This window comes from Leucopleurus acutus (assembly GCF_964270905.1).
Source record: "Leucopleurus acutus genome assembly, chromosome: 21".
Classification (NCBI taxonomy): Eukaryota; Metazoa; Chordata; class Mammalia; order Artiodactyla; family Delphinidae; genus Leucopleurus; species Leucopleurus acutus.
Genome location: NC_139163.1, coordinates 12,710,579 through 12,731,115, shown reverse-complemented (window position 1 = coordinate 12,731,115; position 20,537 = coordinate 12,710,579).

The following is a 20,537-nucleotide window of genomic DNA, read 5'->3' as shown; positions in this document are numbered from 1 at the left end:
GTTACCAGGAAGTGATCTAAAAAAAAACAAAAGAAAAGAAAAGAAATATGCATGTCAGAAGTTGGCACCGATCTTTTACTGAAAGGCTGTTTGGAGAAGTGCATTCACTTCAAGGTATTAAACTCCACGTTCTCTCTGGGTGGAAACACTGAAAGCTCCTCCTGGCTGCTTTGGGCTCTGAGTGTGACCAGATCATGCCTGGGGACCTCTTTCAGGTGGGGCAGGCTCCAGGGGAGGAATAAAAGCAGAGACTTTGATGAAAGTTTCTCAGTGACAAGCTCTTTCATCCATCATTTGTGTCCAGGAGGCAAGTTCCAAAATCCTCCTTAAGCAAAACTTGAAGAGATCCAAGGATGCTGTCTTAAAGCCTGGGGAATTCATCACAAGGCAGACGGACACGGCAGCAGCATAGGGGGTGTGGGCGTGGGACTCAAATCCAGCCACGGGCCGGGTTTTCTCAGCAGAGGGGAAAAAACTGACTCTGCTGGGGTACCTCTCTCAGGAAGACCCCGGCACAGAGGAGACAGTCTGAGGTGTCTGAATATCCACGTGACTGTTCATGACATTGGGTAAAGCTCAGGGTGGGACACCATGAGACCTCAGATTAAGATTGAAATGTCGGCTGAATGCTTATGTGTGAATTTTATTTTTGAGTTGTGACTTCCTTCCTGTATCGGGTGGCCAATGCATGAGCTGGAGGAGGGAGAGTTGTTATCACTCTGCAAAAGATGTTTCCCCAATTTTCTGGGTGGATTCTTGAGTCAATAGAAACCTGACACTGCTGAGAAGTAATGTAGCCCCCTAATCACAGGCTCATGGGCCCAGAGACAGAATATCATGCATGTCCTTCCATCCATTTCTATTTGGAGACCCCAGAAGGGTGGGAGAAGGTAATTTCTGCAGCAGCCTTTGCTGTTCCACAGCTGAAAGAGGAACTAAAATTGAAGGCAGGAAAGTGACATTTTGAAAATGCCTATGGAATTCACTGAGCATTATAAAGCAATCTGTCTTTAAAACGTCCTAAGAAATCACCACTGGGGATATACGTTTTTCAGACTCTTGGGATGATCTGTCTTGTAGTTGTTGTAAAATTGAAGAATTACCATTATTGCTTTTCTGACCGCCTGCTGAAAATATGATGGACGTGAAATTCCAAAAGCAACACCAAATTATTCACCAAGAGGAAACCCCTTGTTAGTTGCTTCCCAGTAATGGGTTTTCATAAAATGGTGTTTAAAACCATTTTTCTATAGATGATATTCACCTAGAATGGAAAATTAAGCTAAAATATTTTATGACCTCAGAACATCTCATTTTCTCTCTCTCTCTCTCCTCTCTGAGTTCTGTTTGGCTTAAATGTATAAAGCTTTGGACCATGGAGATATTCTACAGAACTAGGTTAGGAGGACAAAGTGTTGAGATAGAAGGAATTTTTAGCCAGCAATTCCCCAGTAGCACACGATTTCCTTTTATTTTTCTCCTTGCTTCTTGTTCTCCTCCAGAGGAGAGCAGGGTGTGTGAGGTGAGGACCCGATTACAAGGCTGCCCAGGCAGGAAATACTGTCTTGTATCATCAGATTTTAAAAGGGAGAGATTTTAGAAAGTAGTATACATTTATGGTTTACTTCTTTCATTTTGTTCAACGCCACGGACTTCTTCATGCTTTGTAGTAGCTCAAAACGTTGCAAATCCCAAAGCAAGCCTGTGAAATTAAGTTTAGTGCCCACTCTTTTCCTAAAATGCTGGGGAATTTTTTTTTTAAAAAAAGCTTAGTGTGTTTTTTCAGTTGGTCAGAAGATATTTATAGACCTCCCCTGGGTACAGAGTGATGTAATGGGTCCTTAGGGATAGCAATTAAAGAGCAGGCTTGGGCCCTGCCCAGCTGTATTTACAACCTTTTGAAAGAGGAGGCCTTGTGTGTAATGTAAGAAGCTTGCCCCGTGGAGCCCAGCAGATTGGGGTGCAGACAGAGGGAGGGGCAGCACGGGGGCCCACCATGGTGGAGATGAACAGAAACATTTGGCTGGGACCCCAAATTCAAACTTATACTGGGTTCTGGAAAAATATAAAAGTAAGTGGCCCAGGCCTCTCTCAACCTCTGAGAGACACTGGCAGGGAAAAGGGGACACAAGGAGAAAGACAACTGTGACAAGTGGTGGCCGTCCCAGCCCCTCCACTGTTTCTACTCACTTCTGTCTGAACCCGTCATCTGGCTCTTGCCCTTCTCTGCCCAGCCCTTCTCCTGCTCTTTCAATGCTTACATCTTAACTCCCAAAGTAGATTGGGAGGCTGCTGGTGTCATGGAAATAATATGATTCTGGAGTAAGCAGGACCTGGGTTCAAATCCTCTATCTGTACGCATTTATTTATTTATTTATTTATTTATTTATTTTTTTGCAGTACGCGGGCCTCTCACTGTTGTGGCCTCTCCCGTTGCAGAGCACAGGCTCTGGACGCACAGGCCCAGCGGCCATGGCTCATGGGCCCAGCTGCTCCGCGGCATGTGGGATCTTCCCGGACCGGGGCACGAACCCGCGTCCCCTGCATCGGCAGGCGGACTCTCAACCACTGCGCCACCAGGGAAGCCCTGTACGCATTTATAATGTTAGACTTTATGTTCCCGTCTGAAAAATGGGAGCGCCAATACCTAGCATTCGGGGTACTTAGGAAGACTAAGGTGGTAACACGTGCAAGCGCACAGCGTGGTGCCTAGCACAGGACAGAGGTTCAGTGAAGGTTACTCGTCCTCGGCCCCCTTAGGGGGAGCCAGTCATCAGGCTTCGCCCATATTGATGTGTGAGTGGACTAGATAGGGCACGGAAACTGGTTGTGTTGCCGACTTGAAGTGAGGTCCCCCAGTTCCCCTGTTTCTAAAGAGGCTGGAATGATTCCACTGGTGTTTTGCAAAGTGGAGTGTGACATGCAAGTTTTCACCAGCATGTACGTAGTCCCTGCTCACCCTAAGGAAGAAAGGAATAAATGGCCAGGAGGAAGAGCAGTTTGATCATCAGATGGTTAAATGTGGTGAGATAATGTTCTATTAGAGGTTTTGAAACATTCAATGTATGTTCTCTTTGCTTCCGATCGACCTGAGTAGAAAACATTTGGAGATACACACACATCTGTGTGAAATATCTGCGTATAAGTCGAGCCTGGGGCTGGTTCTTTGTCTGTAGCCTCTCAGCTCCATTCCCACTCTCCCCGCCCTTCTCCATGGAGGGCTGGAAGGCTGCAAACTACATTTCCCAGACTCCCCTGCCAGCTGGCTTCCAACTGGGCTCTACCAATGGGAGACACGGCTGGGAGACTGGAAGGTAAGTGGGAAGGAGGATCCAATTTTTAAAAAATTCTGCTGAAGTCTTTGGCAGCGGCAGCAGCAGTGGGAGATGTTGGTTTGTTCTCAGGTAGTGGAATTTCAGCAGGAGAGGCAGAGATGCCCCTGGAGCCTCCACAGCACAGGATTCCTGCGCACTGGCTGTGGCAGCAGCAGGATGAGTGATAGACACCTGTGGGTGGGAGTTCAGCCTCCTGGGTTCCAGAAAGATGTTCCAACAATAGCAGTGGAGTAGTGGATGTCCTAGCAACCTCAGCAGCAAAGCAATCGTGGATTCTGGATAACACCATTTTTTTTTTTCCTCAACACTATTATTTCTCTGTTTGGTCAGCCCTAGGATGGTAGTAGCTTTCTGCAGTTACTAATCTCTGAGTGATCTCAGCTTCTCTTTCTCTCTTTTTTATTTCCCTCCAGCCCTTCAACACATTTGTAGCTGATTTCCTGTGTTAACGCTCTTCCATTTGAAAGTCCTACAGTGGTTTCTGTTTTGCTGACTGGACACTGACCCATACGCACACATTTAAACTAAACACAACAACTGAAGACAAATCAAATTAAAATTTCAATGTGCTTCATCTCCTACTCCACTTGCATTTTGGAGCTTACAATAAGGAAGGGATAAGCAAGACTTTATCCCCAAAATTTGACAACAAAACTCAGTTCCTTGTCATTGTCTTGCAGGGTCTACCAAGAAAAAGAGACAAGTTAACAAGACAAGTGTTTTAGACTATAACCTTAGTCCATAACGACCTTAATAATAGATGCCCTTTCAGCAGGTGTTTTTTATATGTTAGGCCTTTCAAAGATATTATTTCACTTAATTACCATAATAACCCTAGAAATTAGGTATCGTTCTTATTTCACATACGAGGAAAATAAAATATTTTTAATGGCACTGGTTGATTGTTTAATGGCTACATATCCCTTCTTTGCTAGAATGCATACTTTTTGCAACGTGGCCCAGCCACGCCTCTTATTCCAGTGGCACAGTCTGTTTCTTCACTCCCTAGAACTTGAGATGACTTTGTGACTTATTCTGGCCTGTAGAATGTGCCAGAAGAGACCTGCGAGTCCCAGAGCCCAGGCTCAAGAGGTCTGGCAGCTTCTGCCTTCCTTCGCTTGGAACATCGCCCTGTAATGTCCCTGAAGGCCTCAGGCTTTGCCTATTGGAGGATGAGAGACCCTGTGGTGAAGAAACATCAGAGCATTTAGAGTTATAGAAAGAAAACGTTAGGGACTTCCCTGGTGGTCCCGTGGTAAAGAATCCGCCTTACAATGCAGGGGACTCAGGTTCGATCCCTGGTCCGGGAACTAAGATCCCACATGCATGCCGCAACTAAGCCTGCGCTCTACAGCTAGAGAGGAGAAAACCTGCACGCCACAACTAGAGAGAAGCCCACGTGCTGCAACTAAGACCTGATGCAGCCAAAAAAAAAAAGAAAGAAAATGTTAGAGTTCAAACTGGTTACTTGAGGCCAAAACATCATTTCCTCAGGCTAATTCCACTGGTGACCCTGGGAAGGAATTGAGCTCTAACCTGGTTACCACCACCTGGTAAATAGGGTTGGTCCAAGGCACAGGCAAGAGAAGAGAGGCATCACTATTGGATACAGGCAGATTCTGACCAAGACTCCAGGCCAGGGGAAAGAAAAGAGAGAGTGCTCTCTTCATCCCAGAGTCCAGCTGAAGGCTGGATCTCTTGTCTGAGTTCCGACTAGAAACAATAAAATGTCATAACAAAAGTGCTGTAAAGTCTTCAATTGACATAGGCAGTGTGATATCTGTCTCTATTTAACTGACACCTCAGGAGCAGGTAGTTAATAGTGAAGGACCCTCCTCAGGAATGAATATGCCCTCCAGGGGAGGTTTGTGGGAGGATTATTAGAAAGGTCCTACTCTAGGGACAGCTATAAGCACTTCCCCTATCTTCATTCCCAATAAACACCAGCAGCTTGGATATTTAACACAATGGATCTTGGCAGTAGTTTTCACTGGTGAAATAAGGTGTTTCAAATATGTGAGTTCGTTGAAGGTACTGCATCAGACATTCCTGCCCTTCCCAGTGCAGTCTGTCTCTGGCTTAGGATTTGAAACGGGACCTGTATCCACAGCTTGTAGGAACATGGTCGCACCGGACTGTGACTAGATGTGTAGCTAAATGTGGTGTTAGAATATTGTCACATCTGCCTTAAGTGAATCTGTTATACAAGGAATCTGTCAGAGCGCCAGGAGGATGGAGAACTGATTCCTCACTGAGTTTGCAGAACTGGTTATGCAACTTTTTCGTGACTGCTGGCTTCCAAATGTTTATTTTATGGCAGAATTCAGTCTGAGACTTGCTTTCATGGTAATGTACCACCTGGTAATGAAATTGAGGACAGGAGACCATAGCCCTCCCCTCCCGCTATTGCAGGCACACGGGCCCACCTGGTGCCCACATATGAAGGTTTATGTGCCTTAGTTTGAGAAAGTTCTGAGAAGCTCGAAGCCTGCAATGAAGCATGAATCCCTTGTTAAGGACCTTGGTTGCAGCAGCAGAAGCGTTCTTTATTTCTAGGACCCTTTATATTTCTACATATTGGCTTTTCCACCATTAAACCCTTTACAGTAAGCTGCCTCAGTTCTTTTATTAGAAAGGCTTATAAGATGAACGAAATGGTACTGAGCTAGGAGAGTATTAACGAGAGCACCCTGCTGCTCCAGGAACCATTTTTTTAATGTGTGTGTTTGTGTTTATAGGGTCAAAAGTTTCAGCTTTTGAAAGATACTTCAGGCAGGGCTGACATCCCTGTAGCCAACAACCCCCCCTGAGGCTACAATTTCTACCCCCTGGCTTGAGCCAAGTGCTCTTCTTAATTTCAAAGCCTCAGAAAGCCTGTCCCACTCCAACTTATTTTTGCCCTGAGCCAGTTACTTTGCTTTTAGTATCTTTCAGTACCACCACCGGAGGTGGTGTCCTTCTTTTTTCTGTGCCCGATCGCCCATCTCTGCACCACGAATACACCAGAGTGACTCTTTACTTCTGTGTCAGCCGACTTTGGTTTTGGTAAGTGAGAAAATGCTTACTTTTTGCTACCTATGGTGTGAAATTCCTTTTGGAAGCCCCACCAATAAAATAAATAAGACCATCAGGAGTCCTTAGACTCGCTAAAATTCCAGACTCTATAAAAACAATATTTCCTGTCTAATCTTAATGTTAACAAAATGATCAGTTGGGAGCCGAAGGATGGTCGTGGGATGCGCTATTTTGGACATTAACTGCCTGATGTTTCGAGTAGCCAAGTCACGGTCCACATTAACTTGCCAACGTGAAACATTCATTTCTCTGGAATGCATTTATAAATACCTCATAGTTGTGTATGTGTGTGATGTGTAAGTGTGCACCCCAAATCAGTAGAGAAAGCAGATAGTGTCATCACTACCATAAACATTCATGTTGAAAATCTATCATCGATTTAACTTTTTTTCACTCTTGGCCTTGAACTAAGCTTTGTGACCACTCTGTGAAAACAAAAGCATCGTAAATGCAAAATCGTCACGGGTTAAATGATTCCACAGAGGTCAGACTGGAGAGCAAGCAACGTTTTCGGAAAGGGCCTTTGCTCTTTGTTAGTGGCAAAAAAATATGTTTCCTTAGGAGGACGGTTACCTCTTCTTTAAAGGCCAGAGGGTGGGAACAGGGGAGAGTGGGATGATTGTCTGATCGGAATTTACGCCAGTGGAATGCAGGCGAGTTGTGCTTCTAAGGCTTTATGTTCACCCAGCTGGGCGCAGTCCTAGTCAGGAAAGCCATGAGATTTTTTGGACACATCAAACTACAGTGATCATTCTTTCATAAAAGCTTGGGCTATTTATCATTAGGTTTGATGTAGTAGAATGGTTCCTGGACGTTTAACCAGAATGGCTAAGGAACTAGGCAGGGGGCTTCTCAGCTCTTTTCCAGAATCCGCCTCCTTTCTCCATTTACCCTGTCATCCCATGAAAACAATTCTCTGTCAACCTTGGACCCACTAAACCTGGGTTTAGCAAACAAGTTTTGATTCAATGACTGTCAACCCCTCACCTATCCACATATTCAATGACTCCAGCATTTGCTGTGTTCCTACTGTGTGCTACTGACTGAATTTTATAGGTGAGCGAATCGAAGCTCAGAGGATATATAACTTCCCTAAGGGCAATAGCTGCTAAGAAGCAGAGCTGGGATTTGAAAGCACTTTTAAAGTTCCTTAGACTTTAAGCCCTATGCTTTGTATTCATCTAATTTCAACATCTAGCCAAAATTTAAAAACTAGTGAGAATTCACCTGTACTTATGGATCACTTCACTCTTAAATGGACTCTTCCAGCTATTCTACCCACTGGCTCTGGGTATCTTTAGTGTTACCTTCCTAAATGTCTTTGGCTTTATCTTCTCTAGGTCAATATACAAGCAATTCAGGAGGAGAAAAATAGGCTTGAGGTTGGTGATTGGGAATATTGGTTCAGAGTGGGCACAGCCTTAATTGCAGGATCTTATTTTTTTATTTTTATTTTTTTTTGCGGTATGCAGGCCTCTCACTGTTGTGGCCTCTCCCATTGCGGAGCACAGGCTCCGGACGCGCAGGCTCAGCGGCCATGGCTCACGGGCCCAGCCGCTCCGCGGCATGTGGGATCTTCCCGGACCGGGGCACGAACCCGCGTCCCCTGCATCAGCAGGCGGACTCTCAACCACTGCGCCACCAGGGAAGCCCAGGATCTTATATTTTTAATAACACTGTGGGGTAGGAAAAACTTTTCCTCTACCTTCCAACATTCAGTAGCTGAGGGTGCTGTGAATTATATTGACAAAAGACAGAGTAACAAGAGAAAAAAACAGATGTAATTGATTCATTTTTGCCATATTTATTCATGATTCTCTAAAAGGCCTCCCACCAGATAGTGCTGATTTGTCAACTGGGCTGATTCTCTTGGCATCCGAAGAAATCAACCTTTTAATCCTGGAAACATTGATTGGACTTGATAGCCATGCTGCAGAGGATCGATCGGAATGAGTGTCTCAGGAGGATGTATATGCCCAATTCACGTGGAAGAAATCACTGTTAAGTCAGCTCACAGAAACTCCCGTGCATCCTCTGTGCTAGTTAATAACTGACTTTACATGGTAATTTATAATAGGGTTTTTCACCGCCATTGTGTCGTTTGATCCTCACGTGGGCTAAGTAGAGCAGACAGGCAAGGGAAGTGAGCTGGAAGGAATTTCAGTTGCAGAGAAGGAGCTGAAACTCACATCTTCACCCATAAGCCCTGCCTCTTTCCTTCTTCTCTGATGACTCCTGTTTATCTTACACTGGGGAGTATGGCTTGAGGAGGAAGAGGACACAGGGCTTTGAATGCTTAGCTGAATTAGCTGATGAAAGTTCTTCTGAGGTAAGAAGCCAGTAGCCGATGCTGCCCTCCACTGATGTGAAAGCTCGGATACCCACCCAGTGTGGGCAGAATTGACTCTTCTAAGGGAACAGCAAGGGTCAGCTATCAGGCACGTGCATCTCTAGGTCAAACAGCCAGGCACCCTCACTGGTAATGACCTTGCTGTGGGCTGGATATTAACGTTGTGGTCCACCTGGGCACGCTTGGTCTTCTTTGACATGCGTGGACTTTCCCACTGTGAATTATTGAGAAGTGGCAGGTCCTCGGACAGGAAACCAGAACTCAGAAGGTGGGCCTTCGTCAGGAAAGAGAAGGAATCCTGAGGTTTCTCTGAGTCTCACTTCTTGGGTCTGAAATTTAAGGAACTGAGAAATGCTTTAAAGGATTCTAAGCGTTAGGAGTTAAGTCTGACCCCAGGGTCTGGAAGGCAGTTTGGGAATCCTACACTGAAGACCAGAATGCTGTATTTTCTAAGTCAGGATATTCAGCATTCTCTGTGTGTTCATGGAGAGTTGCTACCCCATACCTGTAGAGGAGGCTATTAGAGGAAGGGTCATACGCCCACCCTCGGGCCATATTGGTAAATAAGGGAGCGGCGCTTCTCTCTACAGCCCACTCTGAATGTCAGTAGACCTCAGGGAGCAGGACCTATGACAGAGACCACCTGCCCTTTTCAGTCAGAGTTGGAGGGGACATGGGATTTCCCAAAGCTGGTATCTTTTGGGGGTTCCTTTAATATTTCCAAGTCAAGCAAGAGAGATACACTGTGCATCTATGCAAAGAGAAGTTAAATCGTTGCTTCTTCTTTCATGGTCTCTTGCGCGCTCCAAGTTCACCAGATGTTCCAGTGCTTTGGGGACCACTCTCTGCCCTGCCACCTTTAGCTATCTGGGTTTGAAGTTTTAGTGTTTAGCTGTTATCATCCTGCACCTTGCAGTCTGTCCAAACACCAGAATAGATGATGTGATGTTAATTAGGTGCCCAAATCTTAAGTGTTTTTTTTTTTAATAATTTTATGGAAAACATTCTGGAAAACTGACCACCTAAATATCTCAGGCAGGTGTTTCCTGAAAGAGATTAAACTTCGGTTTGCCTTGGGGGCAGACTGTTCCCACTTGGCTGGGTCCTCACCGTTAGCCAGATGTAATCGTTTGTACTTGGCTAAGGCTCTGTCTCAGTCACTGTTTTGTTGGCACTGAGGGAAGGTGGCACAAAGGGGGCAGAAATGCTTCCTGGCTTCATATGGACTTAGAATGAGTCGTACCAAAGCCTGCTGTCCAGCCTGGACTGAACCCGGCGGGTTCTTCTCATTGTGAGGTTATGTTCTCTGAACGGTTGTTCGTACAGGCTGGCAAGTTAAGAGCAGCCTTCTGCAGAAGGACAAGCAGATGGCTCCTCAGCCTGTACCAGCGGAACGAACGTCACCAGGATGGGCTTTGGCCCAGCTCTCCCCAGATCTGACCTCGGGGTCCAACGAGTGAGCACGATTCCACCAACTCAAGTGCCCGCAGGGGCCAGGCAAGTAAGATCACGACAAAAAGAGACTGGGTGGGATTCAGGTGAACGGGAGAATAAGGCCCCACTTAGAAGAGCTGCTCCTCAGCTTGAGCTCCTTGCTGGCAGGCAGATGCATGGGTGAAGGTTGCTATGTCTTCCTACTGCTCAAGGGAAGATGGAAACCTTGATTTTTTACAAATGTGGATATCTCAATTGGAATATTGATTAATAATTCATAGTTTTGTTTTTGTTTTTTTTAGTACGCGGGCCTCTCACTGTTGTGGCCTCTCCCGTTGCGGAGCACAGGCTCCGGACGCGCAGGCTCAGCGGCCATGGCTCACGGGCCCAGCCGCTCTGCGGCATGTGGGATCCTCCCGGACCGGGGCACGAACCCGCGTCCCCTGCATCGGCAGGCGGACTCTCAACTACTGCGCCACCAGGGAAGCCCCATAGTTTTTGTTTTTGTTTTTAAACTGCACTGCAAGTGTATTGCACAGAAGTTGAAAGTCTTTTGTCTCAACGCACTGTTCTCTTACACTGTCTACAAATTTGTCCTTGACAACAGTAATGAAATTGACCTATACAGCCGTGATTCTCTTTCTCCCTTCCTTTTACATCTCTCGGGGCTTAGAATACATGACTTTTGAATACATGACTTAGAATGAATTCTTTCAAATGTCCTGATAGGTGGGCGGGGTGAGACTTTAGCAGTTTCTACAGCAGAGAAGACTCCCAGGGCCCAGTGGACTGCTTCTCTTCGCTCCTACTCTGCGCCCCTCTGGGTGTGGGGTAAACACCTTCTGTTGCTGAAATGCAACCCCTACTAGACTGAAGCAGGACACTGGGTTTCTCTTGCATCAGTAATAACGCTGTTCAAAAGCCTAAGAGAGGAAGTAAGAGAAAAGCCCATTAACCCCCGTCCAGACCAGCAGGGAAATTCCATGTCGTAGGTTCTGCCCATACAGGTGGCAGCCCTGCTCGATGGTGACCCTCCGGCTCCGTGTCCCGCAGTGCCTCTGAAGCACTGACAGAAGGATGGACCATGGAGGTAGGCACTGGGCTGGCTGCACGTGCTGATGCAAATGTCAACACCAGCCCCATCAAAATGTCATAATCTGAAGGTCAGCAGATGGGTCCCCTGGCATTTGGGGTCTTCAGGGGCAAATAGACACCATAACTCCCTCAGTGCCCAGACCATGTCCATCCTATTGGCTTCCATGGGGCCTGGGGCCAGGCTGGGCCCTGGAGGCAGTTGGGGGACAGTGTTTGAGGACGCAGAAGCCCCACAGTTGGGTGCGGTGGCGGCCGGGCCTTCAGCGAGGTCTGCCTGGGTACTTTCCTCCCGTCCCCCAGAATGAGTTCTGTTCCCCCAGAATGAGTTCTCTGAGCCTGCTTTCCTTCTGATCTTGAGCAAAGCGTTCAGGGCAACTACACGTCCTCTGAGAGGTGGTAAAAATAAGACCAAGACGACAGGACCAAGTTAGGTGTTTTGACTTTGAACAGAGCCCCTGTGGGTGTCCTGCAGCAGGGGGCTGCCTCGGATCTGGGAGCCCCTCTTCTGCTCCTGTTTCCTTTGGGGAAGGTGTGTCTGGGGCAGCCTCATTCCTTCAGGATCCTCTGATTCTCCCTGTGGTCTTTATAGCTTTGCACGATTTTGCTTTCCTTTACCGGAGAAATATGAATGGAAACGGAAACATCACACAGATGTCCACAGGCTCCTCCCCAGTGTCACAGAACAACGTGCTCAGAGCCAGCGGTTTTGAGGAATGATGAAAAACATGTGGTTTTACCCCAACTTCCAAGAACTAGAGGCAGATTCTAGGAGAGTGGGGATTGTCTGGACTTAAAAATAGTAGACCAACACATCCAGTGAGGAGCTGTTGCTGCCCATCAAAAGGACAAATTAGGAGTTGGTCTGGGGGGCAGGGCATGCACCTTACAGGCCGTCCCCAGCCAGGCCCAGCCCTAGGGATGCTGCCTGCCCTCGAGGTGGAGGGGTGATAAAAATTCCCTCACATCCTTTCTAATGTCCACAAAGAGCAGTGAGCATCCTGGTGGTGAGTCACACTCCCCTGTAATCGACCCCCACTTTGCCAGAGAGAAATTTCTAGAACTCAAGCCTGCCCAGGCGTGTCACTCCCCTATGTATGTTGACTTCCTTTGGTTCCCAGACTCTGCAGGTTGTACAAACCCCCTCACGATCAGGCTCCAGCTTATCTTTATACCAGATGACGCGCAGGTAATAGTCCATGTTCTCACTTGCTGCTGGGTTTTGTTTCCCCGTTTGTTCCAATTCTCTTTCTCTGCTTGACTAACCCATACTTCAGCATTCAGGCATCAGGACATTTCCGGGGTGGCTGCCCAGCTCTGCCTACCCCATCCATGTCTCTGACCTGGCCTTACACATACACTTTGAATGTCTTTTTCCTTCTCTGTGTTTTCCATCACATTATCAGATCTCCAAGGGCAGGAACCACACCTCCCCTTTGTTCTCGGGAGTACAAATGTCTCCTTCAGTAAATACGCACTGAGCTCTTCTGCTAAGCTCTGTAAACACAATGGCAAAAAACACAAAAATAAAGCCGTGATCGCGGCCTGTATTAGTTTGCTAGGGCTGCCCTAACAAAACACCACAAATTGGGCAGCTTAAACAACGGAAGTTTATTGTCTCACAGGTATTGGCAACATTGATTCCTTCTGAGGGCTTCGGGGAAGAATCTGTTCCAGGCCCTTCCCCTGGCCTGTCCTGGTTTGCCGGCCATCTTTGGTGCTCCTTGGTTTGTAGAGGCATCACCCCAGTCTCTGCCTTCACGTGGCCTTCTCCCTGACTGTGTGTGTCTGTGTCTCCAAATTTCCCTTCTTTTTTTTTTTAACTTTAAAAAAATATATTTTTATTGGAGTATAGTTGATTTACAATGTTGTGTTAGTTTCAGAAGTACAGCAGAGTCAAACAGTTATACATATGTGTATATCCACTCTCTTTTAGATTCTTTTCCCATATAGGCCATTACAGAGTATTGAGTAGAGTTCCCTGTGCTACAGTAGGTCCTAATTAGTTACCTATATTATATATAGTAGTGTGTATATGTCAATTCCAACCTTCCAATTTATCCCTCCCTGCCACCCCCTGGTAACCATGTTTGTTTTCTACATCGGTAACTCTGTTTCTGTTTGGCTGATAAGTTCATTTGTACCCTTTTTTTAGATTCCATATATAAGCAATATCATATGATATTTGTCTTTCTCTGACTTACTTCACTCAGTATGACAATCTCTAGATCCATCCATGTTGCTGCAGATGGCATTATTCTGTTCTTTTTTATGGCTGAGTAATATTCCATTTATATATATATATATATATATATATATATATATATATATATATATATATATATGTACCAGGTCTTCTTTATCCATTCCTCTGCTGATGGGCATTTAGGTTGCTTCCATGTCCTGGCTATTGTAAATAGTGCTGCAATGAACACTGGGGTGCATGTGTCTTTTTGAATTATGGTTTTCTCTGGATATATGCCCAGGAATGGGATTGCTGGATCATATGGTAGCTCTATTTTTAGTTTTTGAAGGAAACTCCCAAATTTCCCCTTTTCATAAAGACATAGTTATGTTGGATTAGAGTCTACCTTAATGACCTCATTTCAACTTGGTTAGCTCCGTAAAGACTCTGTCTCCAAATGAGGTCACATTTTGAGGTAACGGAGGGTAGGTCTGCCACATATGAGTTTGAGGAGGGACACAATTTGATGCGCACACCCACCCTCATGAAGGCTGTGATTTCACTGGGGTGGAAGCAATGTGGTGTGACCAGGACAGGCCCACACATGATGTGTGCTCATCCAGGAAGCCAGCCTAATTTTGACATGGTCCCTGGGAACAGGGACTGGCTCTGGAGGCCTGAGGGACCGTCGGAATTCATCAAATGAGGGGAAGAAGAAGAGGGGTTAGAATAGCTGTTGGCAGCAGAGGGAACATCATGGGGGAAAGTTCTGAGGCAACAGAGACTATGGCTCTTTGCAGAAATGCAAAGAGCATGGAGCCAGAGGAGGGACTGGGGAGGTGAGGCTGAAATAGGAGTAAGGCCAAGTTGCCATTCTAAGGAAACCGGGCCTTTGTCCCAAGGGCAGGGCAGGGTCCTGGAGGGGTGTTAAGCAGTGGGGTGAGGTGACTAGGTCAGCCCTCCAGAACCCCTCGGCCTCATGGGAGAAACAGACCTGCTAAGCAATCAGTCCCACCCCGATAATAACGGCCACGCTGGAAGCACGCGGGTGCAGAGGAAGCAGCTAAGCCAGAGGAATTCCTGCCCTAGGCAGAGGGCTTAGGAAAGAGGGGCACGGATGGCCGGGGGGCCCATCAGGAAAAGCTGTGGAGTGGATTTGGCTAAAGAACTTCTGCCCGAGCAGAGAGGCCCGAGGAAGCCGCCCCTGAAGGTCTTTGCACGAAGGAGTTGGGGGCTGTGTCTGCACCCTGGGCGCACTCTTCAGCGGGTTTTGGTTGAAACAGAGTCCATGGTGTAGCTGTTGTTGTCATGGGGGTGTGGATGGGGACTGAGCAAAGTTGTGTAATATCGTAATCATACAAGCCAGCCAGTGTTCTCTATCACGGGGTCCAGGAGCGTCACCCTGGGGGTGGGGGAGGGGTGTGACCAGGTGGGGCCAGAGAGATGCCGAGGACATAGCATCCTTGCATTGATTGCACAGCCCTGAGAGTGAGGGCTCCCTCCCTGCCGGGGGATGGGCACGTTTGCTTTTCCCATCACCAGGTTGGGCTCAGGCGGGCGCCAGCTAGAGGAGGGAAGGATTCACCCGTGTGTGGTTAGGAACACCATTCAAAGCTCATTTTCTTACTTCATTTAACCTTCACAACTATTGTATGAGTGTCTGAGGAAGGTGCCTCTATTTGCCCATTTTTACAGACAGAAAAGTGAAGCTTACTTTAAGTAGCTTACTCAAGGTCACACAGTGATGAAGGGATTTGAGCCCAAGTATTTCAAGTCAAAAGTATTCTTTTTTCTAATTCCCTGTTTAGCAAACTTTTTCAATGAAGAGCCAGATAGTAAATATTTTAGGTTTCATGAGCCACACAGTCTCTCTCTCTTTTTTTAATTGACACCAGTTGACGTACATATGATGTTAGTTTCCAGCATTCTACATAGTGACGTGACATTTGCACACAGTACGAAATAATCACCACGACAAGTCTAGTAACCATCTGTCCCCACGCAAAGGTATTACAGTATTATTGACCATATTCCTTACGCTGTATATTACACCCTTGTGGCTTATTTATTTGATAACTGGAGGTTGTACCACGGTGTCCAGACTACTCAGCCCTGCCCTTGTACTGTGAAAGCAGCCATAGACAGTAGGTACCCAAACAGGGGTGACTCTGCACCAGGTTAACTGTATTCCCTTTCTCCAGCCTTGTGTGGTTTCCTCATAGGCAGGCTGGGATCAGTGTTCGGCCGAAGTCTCAAGAGTGAGCCTCTGCAGATCTCTGGTGCTCTGCCCTGCAGACGCTAACTGCCTGCTCCCAGGATGCCATCCCTGTCTGTGCCACGCACGGTGACCACTGGGTTCAGCCAGGGCTCTCCTCCGTGGGCTGTGCCTCAGAAGCTCTCTCCGGGCAGTGAGCTGAGTCGATCACATGACTCCCCTTCCCTCAGGTAGCACTAGCCTGTGACGCTTGATGGTCAATGTAGGAAAACCGTTGTATAAATTTTGTGCAGTTGGGCTTCCCTGGTGGCACAGTGGTTGAGAGTCCGCCTGCTGATGCGGGGGACATGGGTTCGTGCCCCGGTCCGGGAAGATCCCACATGCCACGGAGCGGCTGGGCCCGTGAGCCATGGCCGCTGAGCCTGCGCGTCCGGAGCCTGTGCTCTGCGGTGGGACAGGCCGTAGCGGTGAGAGGCCCGCGTACCGCAAAAAAAAAAAAAAAAAATTTGTGCAGTTTTTTAGTTGTTTCAGGCAGAAGGGGAAATCCGATTCCTGTTACTTCATCCTGTTCACAAGAGGATATCTTGGTACACTTGATTTTTCAGTCATTTTCCAGTTCCATCTCTAAGCTCCATATCTACGTGCTATAGTCTCTGAGTGTTTGCATATCTGCAAATCTCTCTTTCACTGTAACAGGGAATGATACCTTGGCTGCATCATTTCTTGGGTTGCAGTTCTTTCTTTTTGGCATTCTGTCATATTTCCCAGTATTCCTTCCGACCCCTAGCGTTGCAGAAAAGAAGTCAGACGTCAGCTCATTTTTCCTTTTGTATGTAACTTGCTCTAAATGTCAAGAACTTTGTAATATATTTCTTTTCTGTCCTTGGAACTCAGAATTTTTTAAAACTAGGATATCCCTCTTTTGATCAATCCAGCCTGGAACATATTAAACTCTAACTATAGATTCAGCCTTTCTTCAAGCCAGGGACAATTTTTCTCTACTTCATTACCTTTCCTTCACGTACACCCTTTTCCTGCTATTGGAAATCTTAATATAGGGTCACAATCCCTTATCTAAAGTTTTAAATTTTTGTTAATTTGTTTTCTAAAAAAATAAATTTCCAGCAAACACCTTTGGTGGAAAAACATAACCTAAACTAATGTGAGGCTATTTTTGGTCATTAAAAAATACTAGTATGAATATTCATGTGTTTTGCTGCTGAAAATGTTTGATTTCAGAGTACTTCCCATATCTCCCTGGAGATATTATCAATATATAGTATATACTATAAATATGTAGATATGAATAATGTAAAAATATGATATACATAAAATGAATGCATACATAAATATATAATGCATACATATATACATATATATAATATACAGTATTATCTCTAAAAGCTGAAACAATCTAAAGTTCACAATTCTTCTGGCTTCAGTGGTTTCAGATAAGAGATTGTAGATGTGTAATCACATCTTGCTCTCCTGGATCTATCTTCAGTGCTAACCTTTTCCTCATCCTTTGAGTTTTTCTCTAAATTTTCATCTCCTTCACCACTTGACCTTCCGAGCTATTCATCAGGCCTCCATACTTACCACCATCGACTTAAATTACGTTAAGACAAGCACAGATAAATTAATCTGTGCTTGTCTTAACGACTGAAAATCATGACTTATTTATGGTACAATTAAATCTCTTTTATGCTTTCTCTCTCCCTGCTTTTGATAAAGATTCATGCTTTCTCCAGGAGTTCTATTTTACTGGGAAGCTGTAATAGTAACAGTCCTGTAAAACAAGTTTTGGAATAAGCACTGTAGGAGTAGGGTTTGGTTTGACTGCAGGTGATGGCTTCCTTCCCTTCCCAAATAAATAAAAACAGCTACTCAAACAAGATAGATGTTGATTTTCATATGTTGACTCCACAGTTATCAAGGAAACAAGTCTTTCTATTTTGTTGCTTCACCATCCTTAACACTTGGCTTCTGTCTTGTGTTTGGAAGTGGCCATCACGTCTGTAATCCAGCCAACAGAATTGAGGTACAAAAAGGAGCCAGGCAGAGAGCTTCCCGCTAAGGACATTTCATTGAGGTTGTATATGTCAATTCTGTTTCCGTTCCATCGGCCAGAACTTAGTCAATGACCACACCTACCTGCCTGCCAGGCTGTCTGAGAAACGTCGTCCATATTTGGGTGGTCATGCGTCCAGGTAGAAACCTTTATAGAATACGGGGAGTATGGACATTTGGGAGACTCCTGGCGGTCTCTGCCTCCGTCTACTTGAGTCCGTTATTGGCTTTTCCCTACTCATTATCTCCATTCACCTTTTGTGTTCAGATCAAGTTGTTGGCACAAGTTATATGACACTGTACTTGGCTGTCTCTTAAGACATACCTCTTCTTGGAAAATGGTAAAAAGAATGGAAGTGTAGTTTTGCCATCCATGGATACAACAATAGGAAAATATTTAAATACAAAGTTTAGGGACTTCCCTGGTGGTGCAGTGGTTAAGACTCTGCACTCACAATGCGGGGGGCCTGGGTTCGATCCTTGGTCGGGGAACTAGATCCCACAGGCGTGCCACAACTAAGAGTTCGCATGCCACAACTCAGGAGACTGCCTGCCACAACTAAGACCCAACGCAACCAACCAAATAAGTAAATATTTTTTTAAAAATACAAAAAAACCCCCCAAAGTTCAGAAGCAACAGACTTGATTTAAATGAAAGCAGAATAAAATAGGAACACTGATGATAATAATCTTCACTTGGCACTTTACAATTTTCATACATTTTTCCACGTTTTTAAAAAAATATTTATTTATTTGGCTGTGCTGGATCTTAGTTGCAACACATGGGTTCTTTAGTTGTGGCATGTGGACTCTTAGTTGTGGCATGCATGAGGGATCTAGTTCCCTGACCGGGGTTCAAACCTGGGCCCCCTGCACTGGGAGTGCAGAGTCTTAGCCACTGGACCACCAGGGAAGTCCCAAACATTTTTCCACATTTTGAATAAACACTACTGTGCTTGATAATGAAAATGACCACCAGTTTTAGAAATCTGTCTTAGTTTCCTATTGCTGCTGTGACAAATTGCCACAAACTTAGTAGCTTAAGACAACACAAATTTATTAACTTACAGTTCTGGAGGTCAAAGCCAGAAATAAGTCTCATGGGACTAAAATCAAGGTGTTGGCAGGGTTGGTTCCTTCTAGAGACTCCAGGGGAGAATCTTTCAGGAGATGCTCTTTCAGCATCTAGAGGACGTATCACTTCAATCCTTGCTTCTGTGGTTGCATTGCCTCTACTACTTGCTCTCTCATATAAGTGTCCTTGTAATTACACCAGGCCCACCTGGATGATCTCCTCATTTTAAGATTCTTGAGGTGATTACACCTGCAGGTCCCTTTTGCCATACAAGGTAACACTCACAGGTTCCAGACATGAGGATGTGGACATTTTGAGCGGTCATTATTCAGCCTGCCACAGAAGGCAACTGTATTCCACATACCACACTCATTGCTTTCCATATACCACCTCGAATCCTCGCGAGATCCTGCAAGTGTGATATTCAATATAGGTGTTGTATTCAGTTTGCCGATGAGAAATTTGAAGCTCACAGATCCTAAATAACTAATAGGTGTCACACAATCTCTAAGGGCTAGAGACAGAATTCAAAGCCAAAACAGCCCAACTAAAGCTCGTTCTGCCTTAATAACTACCAATAGTCCCATTTCACAGATCATGACCATCTATCATTGAAAACAGCCTTAAATAGGTCAGGGAGCATCAGTGACTTCATGAATCCTCCCCCCGCCCCCCCCCCACCTATTCCCAAAATTCTTGAAATTAATCCAGAAATCTGGGCCAGTATGAATCATCCACGTTCACTTCGTGAGTAAAAGTGTCCCTCAGATGCTAAGAACGTAAACACGATGGTAGAACACAGTGAAACTTATGGCAGAGAATCAGCTACAATGTTGAAGACGGGACCTTTGGGCATATTTCTCTGTGTGGGGAGATATTGATGGAGTTGGGGATGGCTCCTCTCAGGGAGCAGAGATGCTGTCTTGTGATTTCCTTGGAAAGGGCAGGGCTGTGTTTTTCTGCACGTTCTGCAGTCATTCCTGTCTTACAGTCTCAAGGACAAAGCACAGTCATTGGTTAACTACTGGAGCTACTGACTCCCTTTTCTTTAGTAAACACTGCTGGGAGGTTCCTTCTGCTTCCTCCTCGCAACCATAGTAACCGTTGTTGAGTAATCCGTGGTTGCCAGACTCCTCAACTGAAGTGAGGGTTTTTAAAAAACCTAATGTCATATCCAGGACAAACAAGAAAAGTCCTTTTACTCATATCAGACTCCTTTTATAGCTACGGTGTTTCCGAAGAATTTATACGTCCCCGTGTGCCCCTTTCTACTACTTTGGAAAGTGTAGTTTACATACAGAGATCTGTCTCTATTCTGAGAATAGATGGAGAAACTGTGATTAGAGATATTGCACAACAAATTCTCGTAGAGCCAGAATCCATAGGTGAACTAATTCAGTTAATCCTCACAACTGCCTTTAAAGCAGGCGCTCATATGATTCCCATTTCACAGATGAGAAAGTTGAGCCCTGTGTCAAAGTTGTGTGTCCGTCAGGGTGGAGCTGGGCTTTGAACCTGCCATGAATGAATCCAGGCTAGAGTTTGTGTCGTAAAACAATCTTGTTAGTCTGCCTTCAGTTTAGTTTACATACTATCCGTTATGCATGTTTATTTCATTACCAACTAGCTTTCTAGTTCTAGAACCTATTCTTCTCCTTCGTATAGAAAATACAGACTTTCAAGAAACACGTAAAACCAAGGCAAAC